The following is a 14,364-nucleotide window of genomic DNA, read 5'->3' as shown; positions in this document are numbered from 1 at the left end:
CCCTTGGGTGGGGCAGGGAACCTCCCCCTTTCCTGGGGACTACCCTGTTGCACATTGACTGGTTTCTCCTGAGCTCAGCTGGGCCTCTCTTTCCAGTGAGTGGGAGTGGGGCACATTGACAGTGCAGGCTGTGCTGGGTACACCTTTGTGTTTGAGGCCCCTTGGTGAGGATGAACTGGGGGTGGGAAGGGAAGGGAGGGTGGAACAAGGGACTCCATCTGGATTCTTGCCCTGGGTCTCAAAAATGTTAATATGGACCTGGATTCAAATGCTAAGAATAAGAGGTAACAAAACAAACATGGTTCCTGTCCCCAGGGAAATTTCTCTCTAAAAGGAAGACCAATTATAGACATGCATTAAATGGAAAATAATCTAAGGTCAGGGGCTGATTGAGTGCTTGAAGAAAATAAGAGTGAGGTCAGGGGAAATCTTCCCAGGGGAACAGCCAGGCCATAATCTGGAAGAAACAGTGTGTGCAAAGGCCCCAGGCAAACAAGAGCTGAAGGTGCTTGAGAAAGAGCTAGAAGCTGGTGTGTAAAAAGAGGGTTCAATGATCAGAGGTTAGAGAGGTAGGAATATTGTGGGAACACTGAGGGGATGGAAGGAGTTTGAGTTTTACCCTTCTCCAAGAAATAGGGTGACATTGATGAGTTTAAACAAAGAGTTTAAATTAAATGACATGGTTTAATTTCTTTTTTTTTTAAGATTTATTTATTTATACAAGAACTGGGGTACAGGCCAGATGTGTGGGAGGGTAAAAGGATTCACCAGAGGCAGAGTGGGGAACACAACAGGCAGACTGACTGAAATACACTGCTGAGGGGAGCAGCAGGTGAGACAGTGTTATAGGACAGGGAGAGGGAAGTTCCCAGTGTCTTTGGCTTTGGCCTGGGGTGGGGATGGAGTCCACAAAGCCGGTATGGAATTAGCTTTAGGGCATCCTTTTCCCCCTAACAATAGGAGAGGTTTCTGCCCTGCCTAGTGGGTTGCTCCACAGCTGGCAGAGATGGAACCAGCACTGCAGAGGCTACAAACAGCTTCACAGCGCTGTGCTCAACTGCCTGCACCACCAGGGAGGCCCCTAATTTCCATTTTTAAAGGCTCATCAGGGTTCCTCTATATGAGGATGGACCAATAGGGGCAAGAGTGGAATTTGGGGCTTCCCTGGTGGCGCAAGGGGTTAAGCACCACACTGTGAAGCAATCCACAGCCTCTGCAGCACAAGTTCAATCCCAGGCCGGCCAGGGAACAACCCACATGGCGTAGCAGACCTCTCCTGTCTCGACCGCTGCTCCCCTCAGCAGTGTACTTCAGTCAGTCTGCCTGTTCTCTTCCCCACCTGTCTCTGGTGAATCCTCTCACCCCCTGCATCTCTGGCCTACACCCCAGCTCTTGTATGCATAAATAAATAAATCTTAAAAAAAAAAGAGTGGAGTTTGGGGTGGGTGGAAGTTGGTCTAGATGTAGCTGGAAAGAGATGGTGACGGTTGGGGCTAGGGGTTAGCAGTGAAGACAGTGAGGTCAGATTAAAAGTAGATTTTGGAGGAGGAACTGTCAGCTCAGCATTGGCTGGGGACTTCAATGGACCTTCAGACATAGCTGAAAAGTGGATAGATTTAAGTGTGTTGGGATGATGAGGGGGAGTGGATTTGCAAGCAGGGTAGGAGGAAGAATGAAAAAGAACTGTATTAGGGACATGGAAGTGTGAAGGTCCTGTTAGACGCTGAGGTGTCAGGAGGCTTAAACATACAATCCAGGCAAGGTCATATACACTCACCCCAATCGTGAGAGCCTTATTCTCCTGAAGAGATACCCCTGCTCCTGCCGGCCAGTCCCTGACCATTAGCTGTGCTGGTCAAGGATCTGGATCACCCTCCAAGCTGTGCTTCCTGGGGAGGCTGACAGGGAAGCCCAAGTCGCTAGATCTCCAGTGCGAACACCGGGAATTGGAGTGTGGGGGACAGGAAGTCCCGTTACAACCACCAAAACAGCAGCTCAAGATCCTCAAAGTCCCCAGTTGTTTGGACTTGTAACAGGGTGGTCCCCAGGAAAAGGAGAGGTTACAGGTTCCCTGCCCCACCCAAAAGGAGGGAGGAGCTGAGCAGGGAGAGAAGAGGCAGCAGAGGAGACTGAGGAAGAAAGGAAGCAGGATGGAGAGACAGAAGGAGACCTGGAGGAGGCGCATGGAGCTGAGAGACACATAAAGAAATTGCACTTGCCTTTTGGTTGTGGACTGGGTGACACAGATTTGGGTGAGAGACCCATAGGGAGGTGACAATGGCGGTTTTTGTCTTGATTTTGATTTTGCTCTTTTCCCTCCAGACTTGTCTAGTTGTTTCTGACCCTTTTCTGTGGGTCCCCACTGGAAGGTGCTTTAGACTTGTGGCAGGCTTTGGGGCCTTGCTCTGGGCCAATCCCATTTGGATGGAGTTTTACCCGCAAGGGGACGGGTAACATTGGGTGCTTGATTTAGAAACTAGATTCTTTGTCTTTTCTGTATTGTTTCCTAATTGTATTAAAGTTCCTTCCCATTAAAGTCTCATATGTTTTGTGTTGATGTGGCAGATGGGAGAACACATTTAGAGTAGGCAGGTTTGCTGGGTCTGGGGTGCCCTTCTCCCCGCCCTGTAACAGACAGATGTTTCGTCTGAGTGAAGACATCCCTGCCTGACCCTCCACCTCCCTTCAAGGGATCTGTGCTGGGAGGTTAGCAGGTTTGTTTTGTTTTGTTTCTTTAACTCTGCTCTTTCTTCTCTTTCTGTAAAGTAGAGTTCCAGTCACTCCCTGAAAGGCCCTTGTGGATCTCATGCCTCCTTTTGTCACCATCAGCGTCAGCACAGGCTGCACTTACCCGCATGCACTAGGTCTGTGGCCCAGTTGACAAAGGCCACGCTCCCCTGGCCCAGTTTACAGAATGCGTGTCACCCGGGACTCTTTGTGGAGTGGATATGCTATGGTGAGAGAACACGCATGCTCCTGAAGCGTCACCCTGGCACTGGGAGACTGAATGGTTGGGCTTGTTAGTCATGTAGGGGGTGTTGGAAATAAAGGCCAGCATGACCACAGGATTCTGTGAGTCTGAGATGAATGGATAAGGATGTGCTATCTACTACCGAGCAATTAAAAAAAAAAAAAAAGATGAAATCCTGTTATTTGCAACATAGATGGACCTAGAAGGTTTTAAACTAAATGAAATAACTCAGAAAAACAAACACTACATGGGTTCACTCACATGAAAAAAAAAAATGAAACAAAACTAATGAACAAACAGAACAAAGATAAACATTTAGACTCTAAAAACAAAATACTGCTTACCAGAAAGGAAGAGGACAGGGGGTGAGTATATCAGGTTAAAGGGGAACAACTGTATGGTGAAGAATGGAAACTAGACTTTTAGCAGGGAATGAAATACAGTATATACAAATGTTGATTTATACTGACGTACACCTGAAGCCTATGTACTGTTATGAATCAATGTGACTTCGATACAAAGAAAAAATTTAAGAAAAAAATAAAATGCTTAGAAAGCAAAAAGAGGGAGAGAGAGAGAGAGAGAGAGGTTAAAGACTCTCTGAGGCCAAATACAAGCAGGGGGTCCTGGTGATGGTAGTGGATGCCCACTGCGGGCACCCTGGTCTTGTGCCCGGGGCAGACACCTGCAGGCACCCTGCCCACAGCACCTGCAGAACCCGGACACGTGGCCCCAGAACTACGGTCCTGGGTGCATACCTAACAGAAATGCATCTATGTTTTCACCAAAACACCTTTTCAGCGTTTATAGCCACACTCTTCGTAATAACCAGAAATGTGAAATTACCCAATGCCCATCAGTAGCAGAGCAAGTGAACACAGTGGGGCCCGTGCACACAGTGGGACATCACTCAGGACGAGCTGTCTACCACCATGTGAAACCACTGAGGTGAATCTCACAATCAACAATGAGTGAAGAAGCCAGACTCAACAGAGTACACACATCCATGTCATTTACTTAAGTTCAAAAAACAGGCAAAACTAACCTATGCTGTTGGAAATCAGAAATGCAGCAATGACTAGCAGGAGGCCCAGCAGGGCTCTAGAGGGCACATTGAGTTCTTTTTACCATTAGGTTTCTAGTTGAATGTGGCTGTTCAATTTGTGGAAACTGACCTACGCATGTTTCTATCTGTGTGGAATGAGCAATAAAAATTCTCCTGAACATTCGGGATGACAGCGCCACCGTGTGGTCAAAGCTGCATGATGCACCCGTCTGCAAGGACTGAAACGCTGCTGTCCCCCACAAATATTTTTTTTATTATCACGCTTGTCTCCATATAGCTGGAGTGAAACATTAAATAGTAAAGAGATAAATTCTTACAACTTTTCAACAAACCAACTCCTTAGAGCAATTTGGCAACTTTTCCTCTGATCATTTTTCGTTCATTACCTTTTATTAATTTCTACTTCAAATCCTACAGGCTTTCTGGTTACTCTGGCACAGATCTTAGAGTCAAAGTAGGTTTACAAAGACCCTGAATGTGTCAAAGCAGCTTGGCATCGAAATGTGGTATTGTCTCTCAGTTTAATCCCCAGATCTACTGAACTTAAGTTCAGCAACCAAGACGATGAATTGAAGTCCCAGGTTTACAAAACTCCAGTAAAAAGGAGCCTCTTGGGGGCCTCCCCGGTGGCGCAGCGGTTGAGCGCTGGGTTGCGAAGCTGCCCACAGCCTCTGCAAGGCCGGTTCGATCCCCGGTTGCTCCCCGGCCACCGGAGGAGGTCCCACATGGCGCGCAGACCTCTCCTGCCGCCCGCTGCTTCCCTCAGCAGTGTACTTCGGTCCTTCTGCCTGCTCTGCTCCCCGCTCTGGCTCTGGTGAATTCTCTCACCCTCCGCTCTGGCTCTGGTGAATTCTCTCACCCTCCCGCACCTCTGACTGTACCCAGTGCTTGTATAAACAAATAAATGAATCTTTTAAAAAAAAAAAAAGGAGCCTCTTGGGCCTCCCTGGTGGCGGAAGGGGTTAAGCACAGCACTTTGAAGCTATCTGCACCCTCTGCAGCACAAGTTCAAACACACAGCAGACCTCTCCTATTTTGCCCACTGCTCTCCTCAGCAGCGTATTTCAGTAAATCCTGCTTGTCCTGCTCCCCAGTCTGTCTCTGGTGAATCCTCTCACATGCACCTCTGGCCTACACCCCATTCTTCTACACAAAAAGAAAAAGAAAGAAAGAAACTGGCACAGACACGCCAGCCCTCAGCTACTGGCGCCACCAGCGGCTGTCAGCATCAAGGCAAATCCCTCCACCAGCAAAGGTGGTGACTCAGTGAAGATTAAGAGAACAGTTAACTTTTAGTAATAAAGTATTTTTTTAATTAGGACATGCACTTTGGGGGCACAATGCTATTAAACACTTAATAGAGTACGACATAGTGTAAACATAATTTTTATATGCGTTGGGAAACCAAAAGTGTGTATGACTCACCTTATTGTGATACTCAATTTATCCTGGTAGCCTGGCACCAAACCCAAAATATCTCTGCAGTGTGCCTGTACTTGATTAAAGGAACATAAATTTGTTTCGTTACCCAAGTTGATATGTGTTAAAAGAAAAGAAACAACAGGTCCAAAATGGAGTCACTTGTGCTAAGCCTAGGTCACCAAACTGAGATGTTAAAACCTAGTTGAATGATAGCTTCAGCCTCTTCCAGAAATGGAAACTTAAACCAGTTAATCTGGAATTTCCTGGTCAACACTAGTGGGTTTATCTGCTGTTTCCTAACCAATCCACATTTTTACCGGCATATCTTCCTTGTTCCTGCATCTTCTGCCAGGAAAGGTTTTTCATTTAGTACAGGTCCTCAGGGCTCCTTTAGAAAATCTGCTAAACAGAACACTGCCTGATTCATGAAACACTGAATAAAGTCAACATAATATTGAAATGCCTTCAGTTCTATTTTGTTTCTTAACACATGTAGAAGCTACTGACAAATTCTTTCTACCAATGGCCTCACAGGAGGTCCTTGCTCTATAGGATCTCTCGCCCTGCTGACACCCCTCAGTTGGTTAAGATGGGAGCCTGCTGCTGCCCACCCAGGACGGGCCCAGAGGTTCAGCTGAGACTGTTTCTCTCCTTAGGCCTTAGTGCGGAATGAGCTGCTGAAAGGTCGTGTGTACTTTTCAAAGGGCCAAAGAACTCCTTTAGAATAAAAAGATTGAGTTGTCAAGTATACCTCAATAAAACTGAAAAAATTAAAATTAACTTAAAACATACTTTAAAAAAGGGGGGTGGATCAAAAGCTTAATCTTGGGCCTCCCTGGTGGCACACGGGGTTAAGCGTCAGCATTATGAAGTTATCCACAACTACTACAGCAAGAGTTCAATCCCCGGCCAGGGAGCTAACACACATGGTGTAGCAGATCACTCCTGTCTCACCTGCTGCTCCCCTCAGCAGTGTATTTCAGTCAGTCTGCCTGTTCTGTTCCCTTCTCTGTCTCTGACCTGTACTCCAGGTTCTTATATGCATAAATAAATAAATCTTTAAAAAAAAGCTTAATCTCTTTCTTTTGGAGGCTTGGCATCATCAGAGCCTCCCTTACAGACAGAGCTCTGGCTGTGGTCTGCTGACAAGGAAGGTGCCAAAGGGCGCAAAGTGAAACCTCCACAAGCAAAGGATGAGGCAGGAGAAGCAACCTGTGTCGTGCTACCAGCCACTAAAACAACACCCCACAACCAGGGTGGCTTAAATAGCAGACACTAATTTCTCACAGTTTTGGAAGGTGGGAAGTCCAAGATCAAGTCACCCACAGACTCGGGGTCAGGTGAAGGCCCATTCCCCAGTTTGCAGACAGCTGTCTTCCTGCTGTGTCCTCTCATGGTAGTGAGTGTGTTCTGGTCTCTCTTGCAGCTTATAAGGGGCTCTACCCTTCGGATCTAATTACCTTCCAAAGACCTTACCCCCAAAGACCATCACAATTATGTCCATAAAGTCAGCAAAAGAAAAAAAATTTTGGGAGGGGGCACAAACATTCAGTGCATAACTCCTTGTGTCAATGCTAAGGCCTGGAATGGTTTGTGGGGGAAGCCAGGTTTGGCACAGGTTGAAGGTGTCCCCTAGACAAATAGAAGCCTAGAAGATGTGGATTGGAACCCATAGCTGAGCAGGGATATGAACCAAAGTGTTATGTGTTAGGGACCCAAAGACACAAAAGGAGGGGGGGTACTCTGAGCAAGCTGTGCAATGGCAGTTAAAAGGTTGAAATGCTCAGAGCCCAGGCATCTAGTGGCTTAAGAAGGGCCAGAACTGAATGCAAGAGGGGAGGGGTAGGGCCTCCCTGGTGGCCCAGCGGTTGAGCACTGGTTGCGAAGCTGCCTGAGGCCTCTGCAGTACCGGTTCGATCCCCGGCTGCTCCATGGCACGCAGACCTCTCCTGCCGCCCGCTGCTCCCCTCAGCAGTGTACTTCGGTCCTTCTGCCTGCTCTGCTCCCCGCTCTGGCTCTGGTGAATTCTCTCACCCTCCCGCGCTTCTGACTGTACCCAGTGCTTGCATAAATAAATAAATAAATAAATGTCCCTCTAGCATGTTAAAAAAAAAAAGAGGGGAGGGGTAGACATTCCTCTTCCTTTTAAGCCTTGAGAACTATAGCCAGACCCATAGTGGTAGCAGCACAGCCACAAGCAGGGACCTGTTAGCAGCAGCAGCGGGTGGCATTGGCGGAAGCAATAGGCAGTAGAAAACAGAACCGACTGTGGACAAATGAAATTCTCTGGGTGTCTCCATCAAGGCATACAGAGGCAAGTCAAGCCCTTTCAAGCCTCATAAGATCTCTATGGGTCTTCTGAGAACTTGACAAGAGACTTCCCACTAATCTGGACTTATGAGGCCTTGAACAATAACTTTAAATACAAAACAGAGAGATTACCTTAGTTGTACTCCAAACTGGGGGAGTCAGCCATGTCAATGATTGTCTTCTGTCTCTCATCCTCCATGACACAGAGAAGAACAGCAGCACTGGGAATTAGTGTGGTATCATTTAATAAGGATAAAAACTAAGCCCCTACTCAGCAGGAAGGTTTGGGATGCTTAAATAATGGGAATTGGTACGGTTGCTATAGAAACCAGGCCATAGGACTGATCACTTTGACCATCAACGCGGAAGCAGGACAGGACACCTTCTGTCTCAAAGGTCAATGCTCAAGACTAGACAGCCCAGCAAATAACTGGCCCATGAAAAGTCTGCAAAAACAAATTATAAAAGGGAGCCCCAAATCCTCCTTCACACACAGATCTCTCCTATTTCACTCACTGCTCCCTTACAGGGTATTTCAGTAAATCTGACTTTTCTGTTCTCCCATTCTGTCACTGGTAAATTCTTTCACCCCCGTAGATCTGGCCTCACCCCAATATATCTTCCTACTATATGAATGAAGAACTAGACTTCGGTTCTGTCTCTAATAGCTACAGTTGATGACCTTGCTATCATTTAAACTCTTTGAGACTCAGTGTCCTCATATACACCTCCACCTACAAAATCAAAGTCATCTCACCTACCCAATAAGGTCATCCTTAAGACTGAGAGTGTGGGGCCTCCCTGGTGGCACAAGGGGTTGAGCACCGCACTGTGAAGCAGTCTGCAGCCTCTGCAGCACAAGTTCGATCCCCTAATGGCCAGGAGAAACCCACATGGTGAGGCAGACCTCCTGTCTCGCCCACTGCTCCCCTCAGCAGTGTACTTCGGTCAGTCTGCCTGTTCTGCTCCCCGCTCTGTCTCTGGTGAATCCTCTCACTCCCCACACCCCCACATCTCTGGCCTGTACCCCAGCTCTTGTATGCATAAATAAATAAATCTTTAAAAAAAAAAAAAAAAGACCGAGAGTGTGTCTACAAAATAGTAGACACCTAATAAGCCCTCAATAAGAGTTTCTTCCTTCCTTCTTAACAGGCGGCATATAACATTTCCAAGCCTTTATAAATTTAAAGTAAATAAATTTATTTAAATTTAAGATACATGGCTATATTTTAATTGCATCTCTAAATCTCCATAACATTTTCTCTCTTTCCTATAAAGCTTATAACATTCTGCCTTGGATTAGCTATTTGTGCATTTGCCTAACCTTTTTTTTTTTTTCAATTAGGGTATAATTGACTATAACATTATATCAGTTCCAGGTGCACAACATAATGATGCATCTATTTGTGTATCTTGAAAAATAATCAAGTCTAGTTAACAACCATCACTATACATGTAGTGGGGGAAATAGCAGGGTGAGGCAGGTGGCATGGGGGTGAAAGGATTCACAAGAGATAGTGAAGAACAGAAAAAGAAGATTTATTGAAACACACTACTAAGAAAAGCAGCAGGCGTAAAGGAGAATTTGAGGTTCTCATTTATACTCTGTTTTAATGGGCTTTCCAAGTTAGGGGTGCCAGTTCGCACCGGTTATCTGCTGGGACTTCTGGTCTCCAGCAATGACTTTTGACATGTGCCAGAAATATGTCCTGGCCTCTGCTTCTACATTCCTGGAGCTGGTCTGGTTTTTCCGGTCATGGTCTTATGGCCTTATGGCCTTATCCCCCTTATCAGTTCCTTTTCAGGTACCTTATCAGTTCCCTTATCTATTCAAGCCTCCCATGCCTCCCTGCTGGGCAAGGAGCAGAGGCTTGGTTTCTAACCTCATTAAATTATACCCCCACAATACATAGTTACAATTTTTTTCTTATAATGAGGACTTTTACTCTCTACCCTCTTAGCAAGCTTCAAGTATGCAATACAGAATTATTAGCTATGCCACACACTGCCTTACAGTGCCATGACTTAATTACCTCAAAAATGGAAGCTTGTAATTTTTGATTCCTTTTGTAACAGGGTGGTCCCCAGGAAAGGGGGAGGTTCCAGGTTCCCTGCCCCACCCAAGGAAGGGTGGAGTTGAGCAGGAAGAGGAGAAGCTGCAGAAGAGACTGAGGAAGGAAGCAGGATGGAGCCAGGAGACCTGGAGGAGGCGCATGGAGCCTAGAGACACGTGAAGAAACTGCGCTTGTCTTTTGGTCGTGGACTGGGTGACACAGATGTGGGTGAGACCCATGGGGAGGTGACAATGGCAGCTTTTATCTTGATGTTGATTTTGCTCTTTTCCTTCCGGGCTTGTTTGGTTGTTTCTGACTCTTTTCTGTGGGTCCCCACTGGAAGATGCTTTAGACTTGTGGCAGGCTTTGGGCCTTGCTCTGGGCCGATCCCATATGGATGGACTTTTACCCACGAGGGACGGGTAACTCTGGGTGCTTCATTTAGAAACTAGACTCTTTGCCTTACCTGTATTGTTTCCTAGTTTTATTAAAGTTCCTTCCCTTTAAAGTCTCCTATGTTTTGTGTTGATGCGGCGGATGGCAGAACCCATGTAGAATAGGCAGGTTTGTGGGGTTTGGGCTGCCCCTCTCCCTGTCCTATAACACTTTCACCCATTTTCCCCATCCTCCATGGTCCCAGACCCCAAACACCTTATCCCCGCCTCTGGCAACCACCAACCTGTGCCTGTATCTATGAGCTCAGGAGTTTTCCGTTTTGTTTTGCTCTTTCATTTGTTTGGGGGTTTATTGTTGGTTTGTTTTGTTTTGTTTGTTTTGTTTTGTATTCCACAAATGAGTGAGTTCATGTGTTTCTCTTTCTTTGTCTGACTTATTTCACTTACAAAATACCCTCACGGCCCATTCATGTTGTGGCAAATGGCAGATCAAAAGTCTTAGTTTGAGAAATAACTTTCTTAAACACACAGCTAAATCGCTTAACAAAATACACAAATTTCCGCCTTGGAAACCATAGTAGATTGTACCTCATGCCTGTCTGTGTAGACTAGAACTCTTGTGTTGTAGAGCAACCCCGATACAAAACGGGGTGCCTGACTGTGGGTCCTCACCCGCGCGCTTAAAAGGACTTATCAATGCTCTACTGCAGGCACACGCGAAAGGTTAATAAAAGGTTTATTTACAAAGGAAGGGGAAATGAGGAAATGTACAGTTCTGGGAGAGAAGTGGGAGACAAAGTTTTAAATGAGTCCTACCCAATCCGACAATCAGGAATCCCAAAATGGCACTCTGAGTTGGCGCCAGCCAGGAGCCCTGAAGCCGGGAGGCGAGCAATCGCGAGCCAGAGAGAGACCCCAAGGCCCACGTGTTTGGTTTTTATATCCAACCTGGTGCCCAACTCCACCCTCAGGTCCCAGCCACCCTCCCTTTGGTGGTGACGGGATTTGTCTTTCCCAATGTCCTGATGGCTTTAGTCTGGAGTGGGGGTGGGGTCCACAAAGCCTGTATGGGATTAGCTCAGGACATCATTTCCCCCAACAGTTGGAATTCAGGTTTTAAATGTTTGTAACAGTTTGTATCTTTAAATGTTTTAAACCATGTAAATATCTCTTAAAAGGCTTGTTTTTATTTTTTTTTTTTTTTTTTTTTTTTTATAGAGGCATGCTTTATTTATTTTTTGCTGGTTTGTTTTGTTTGTTTTGTTTATACATGCACTGGGTACAGTCAGAAGCGCGGGAGGGCGAGAGAATTCACCAGAGCCAGAGCGGGGAGCAGAGCAGGCAGAAGGACGAAGTACACTGCTGAGGGGAGCAGCGGGCGGCAGGAGAGGTCTGCGCGCCATGTGGGACCCTCCTCGGTGGCCGGGGAGCAGCCGGGGATCGAACCGGCGCCGCAGAGAGCCGCGCGCAGCTTCGCAACCCAGCGCTCAACCGCTGCGCCACCGGGGAGGCCCTTAAAGGCTTGTTTAAATGTGCACCCCTCTCACCACACAGGGGAAGGCCTAAGCTTTTATGTCCTCTCTATTTTTTGAAGTACTTAAAAGTGCAATAAAAATACAATTAGTCAGTCTACCTAACGGATGTGTTTAAGGATTTAGTGTCTCACTTGAATAACGAAACATAGAGTTCAATTTTAAAAAGTCCTTTTGTGAAGGAACATTGAAACATCTGCATTGTATTCCTAAACAGTATCCAAGAAAAAGAACTCCAGCTTTTAAATTAAAAAAAAAAAAAAAAAAAAGTCACGGTAAATTGGGTTGAAGCTTGAAGAACTAATTTTGCATCTCAGGTTTGCAAGGGGTTGTCTTTCCCTCCATGAAAAACGCCCCGCTGTGGAGTAGAGGGAAGGCAGACGGTCACCCTGGCGATAAAGCCTTCAACCTCAGCGGGGAACGAGGCCGGCAAAATCCAGACCAAAGTTAAAAGCTGCCCACTGAACTTTCACCTCAGGAATTTTTCTGAGAGAGGGGGAAAAAAAAAAAAAAAAAAAAACCACTAAAAATACAACAAAAGCTTGTTTGATAGCGAAGCCCTGCGCGCTTTCTGGCTTGAGGAATGCGGGTTGCTCCGACCTTGGGGCCTTAGGTAGGAGGGGCTTGTGCAGAGGAAAGAAGGAATTTCCTCTGCTCTGGGATTTGGAAACTGCAGGGCTGGGCCAGAGCAGCCCTTTAACCATCGCCCATCTAGAACCACCGGGTCAGAGAGCGAGGTCAGTGTGCCACGTACTAATGTTATTGATATGCGTGTACTCAGAGATTCTGTGATCACCCAGTGAGTCCAAGTATCTTGAGTGGATGAAATCTGATCTCCACCATGGTCATACTCACAGACCATTGAGATGATACCAGAATTTCTCTAGTCTGATGCAGAGATCATGTAGAGGAAGAATATGAACGCTGGACCTTGGGGGCTCGTGGGGGTGGGGAGCTGAAGGGAGGACCAGCCGGTCACCCAACGAGTAACAGTTTATCAAATCAATTTATCAAATGTGGTCACTGCTCAGGATCTAGGTTTGCCTTCACTGCCTCAGTCCTTCTGCCAGCACCAGCACGCAGGTTCAGAACCGCCTGTGGCTTAGAGAATGAAAAGACTAGTCACACTGGGAAAAAATATTTGTATAACACAATGATCAAGGACTTCTATCCAAAATATACAAAGAACTCTTAAAATTCAAAAAAAAAGAAAACAAGGTGATTCAATTGAAAAATGGGTAAAACATCTGGACACCTCACCAAAGAAAATGTACAAATGGAAATACATGTGTATACACACACACATATAGATACACACATGAAAATATGTCATTAAGGAATTCAAAATTAAAACAATGGTGGGGAAAAAGACACTCACTCTTTGCCGCATCTACTACGAGAATGAAGACCATTTTCAGCCATCAGACTGTTGACATTCCAGAAAATGTCTCCATCTCCCTGAAGGGTCACACTGTTACTGTGAAGGGCCCCAGAGGACCCTTTAGAGGGACTTCAACCCCACCAGTGTTGAACCCAGTCTCTCTGGAAAGGGAAAGAGGCTCTGGGATGACAAATGTTAGAAAAGTAGAAAGGAACTGCCTACTGTGGAAGCTATCTATAGTCACCTTCCGAACGTGATCAGGGTGTTGCAATGGGCTTCCATTACAAGATGAGGTCTGTGTGTGCCCACCTCCCCATCAACACTGTTATTCAGAGAATGAGTCTCTCATTGAAGTCTGAAATTTCTTGGGCCTCCCTGGTGGTGCAGGCGGTTAAGCGCAGTGCTGTGAAGCTGTCTGCAGCGTCTACAGTGCGGGTTCAATTCCTGGTGGGCCAGGGAGATTCCCACATGTCATGGCAGACCTCTCCTGTCACACCCGCTGCTCCCCTCAGCAGTCAGTCTGCCCGTTCCGTTCCCTGCTCTGTTTGTATTGAATCCTCTCACCTCTCCCGTGCCTCTGGCCTGTACCCCAGCTCTTGTATAAAAATAAAGAAGGGAGGGAGGGAGGAAGGGAGGAAGGAGGAAGGGAAGGAAGGAAGGAAGGAAGGAAGGCAAGGCAAGGCAGCAGGCCTCCTCTTACTTCATTTAAAAAAAAAAGAAATTTAAAATTTCTTGGTTGAAAAATACATTGACAGGGTTCAGATGAGGCCAAGTGTTGCTTGTTCAGTATCTCAGTCCCAGAACGATGAGTTAATTCTTGCAGAAAATTACATTAATTTGTATCAAATTCAGGTGCTTTGATTCAGTAAATCACAATAATTAAAAGCAAGGATATTAGGAAACTTTGGATGGTATCTGTGTTTCTGGAAAAGCAACGTGTTCAGCCAGCTGATGAATAAGACTTAAATTGTCCAACTACAGAAACAGCAAGAAGCTGGGCGATTTCTCAGACCTATTTGTGATACATCTTTAAGATACAATAAAATTCATTATTGAATAAAGAAATAAGTGAATAAATAAAACAGTGGGATACCAGGATATACCTATTAGAATGGCTAAAATCCAAAATACTAACAACAAATGCTGGTGAGGCTGTGGAACAAAGGAATGTCCATTCACCACTAGTAGGAATGCGAAGTGCCACAGCCACTTTGGAAGACAGTTTGGCAGTTT

Source organism: Talpa occidentalis, unplaced genomic scaffold, assembly GCF_014898055.3.
Source record: "Talpa occidentalis isolate TD23 unplaced genomic scaffold, MPIMG_talOcc4v2.1 talOcc4.7, whole genome shotgun sequence".
Taxonomy (NCBI): domain Eukaryota; kingdom Metazoa; phylum Chordata; class Mammalia; order Eulipotyphla; family Talpidae; genus Talpa; species Talpa occidentalis.
This window is presented reverse-complemented; position numbering follows the sequence as displayed.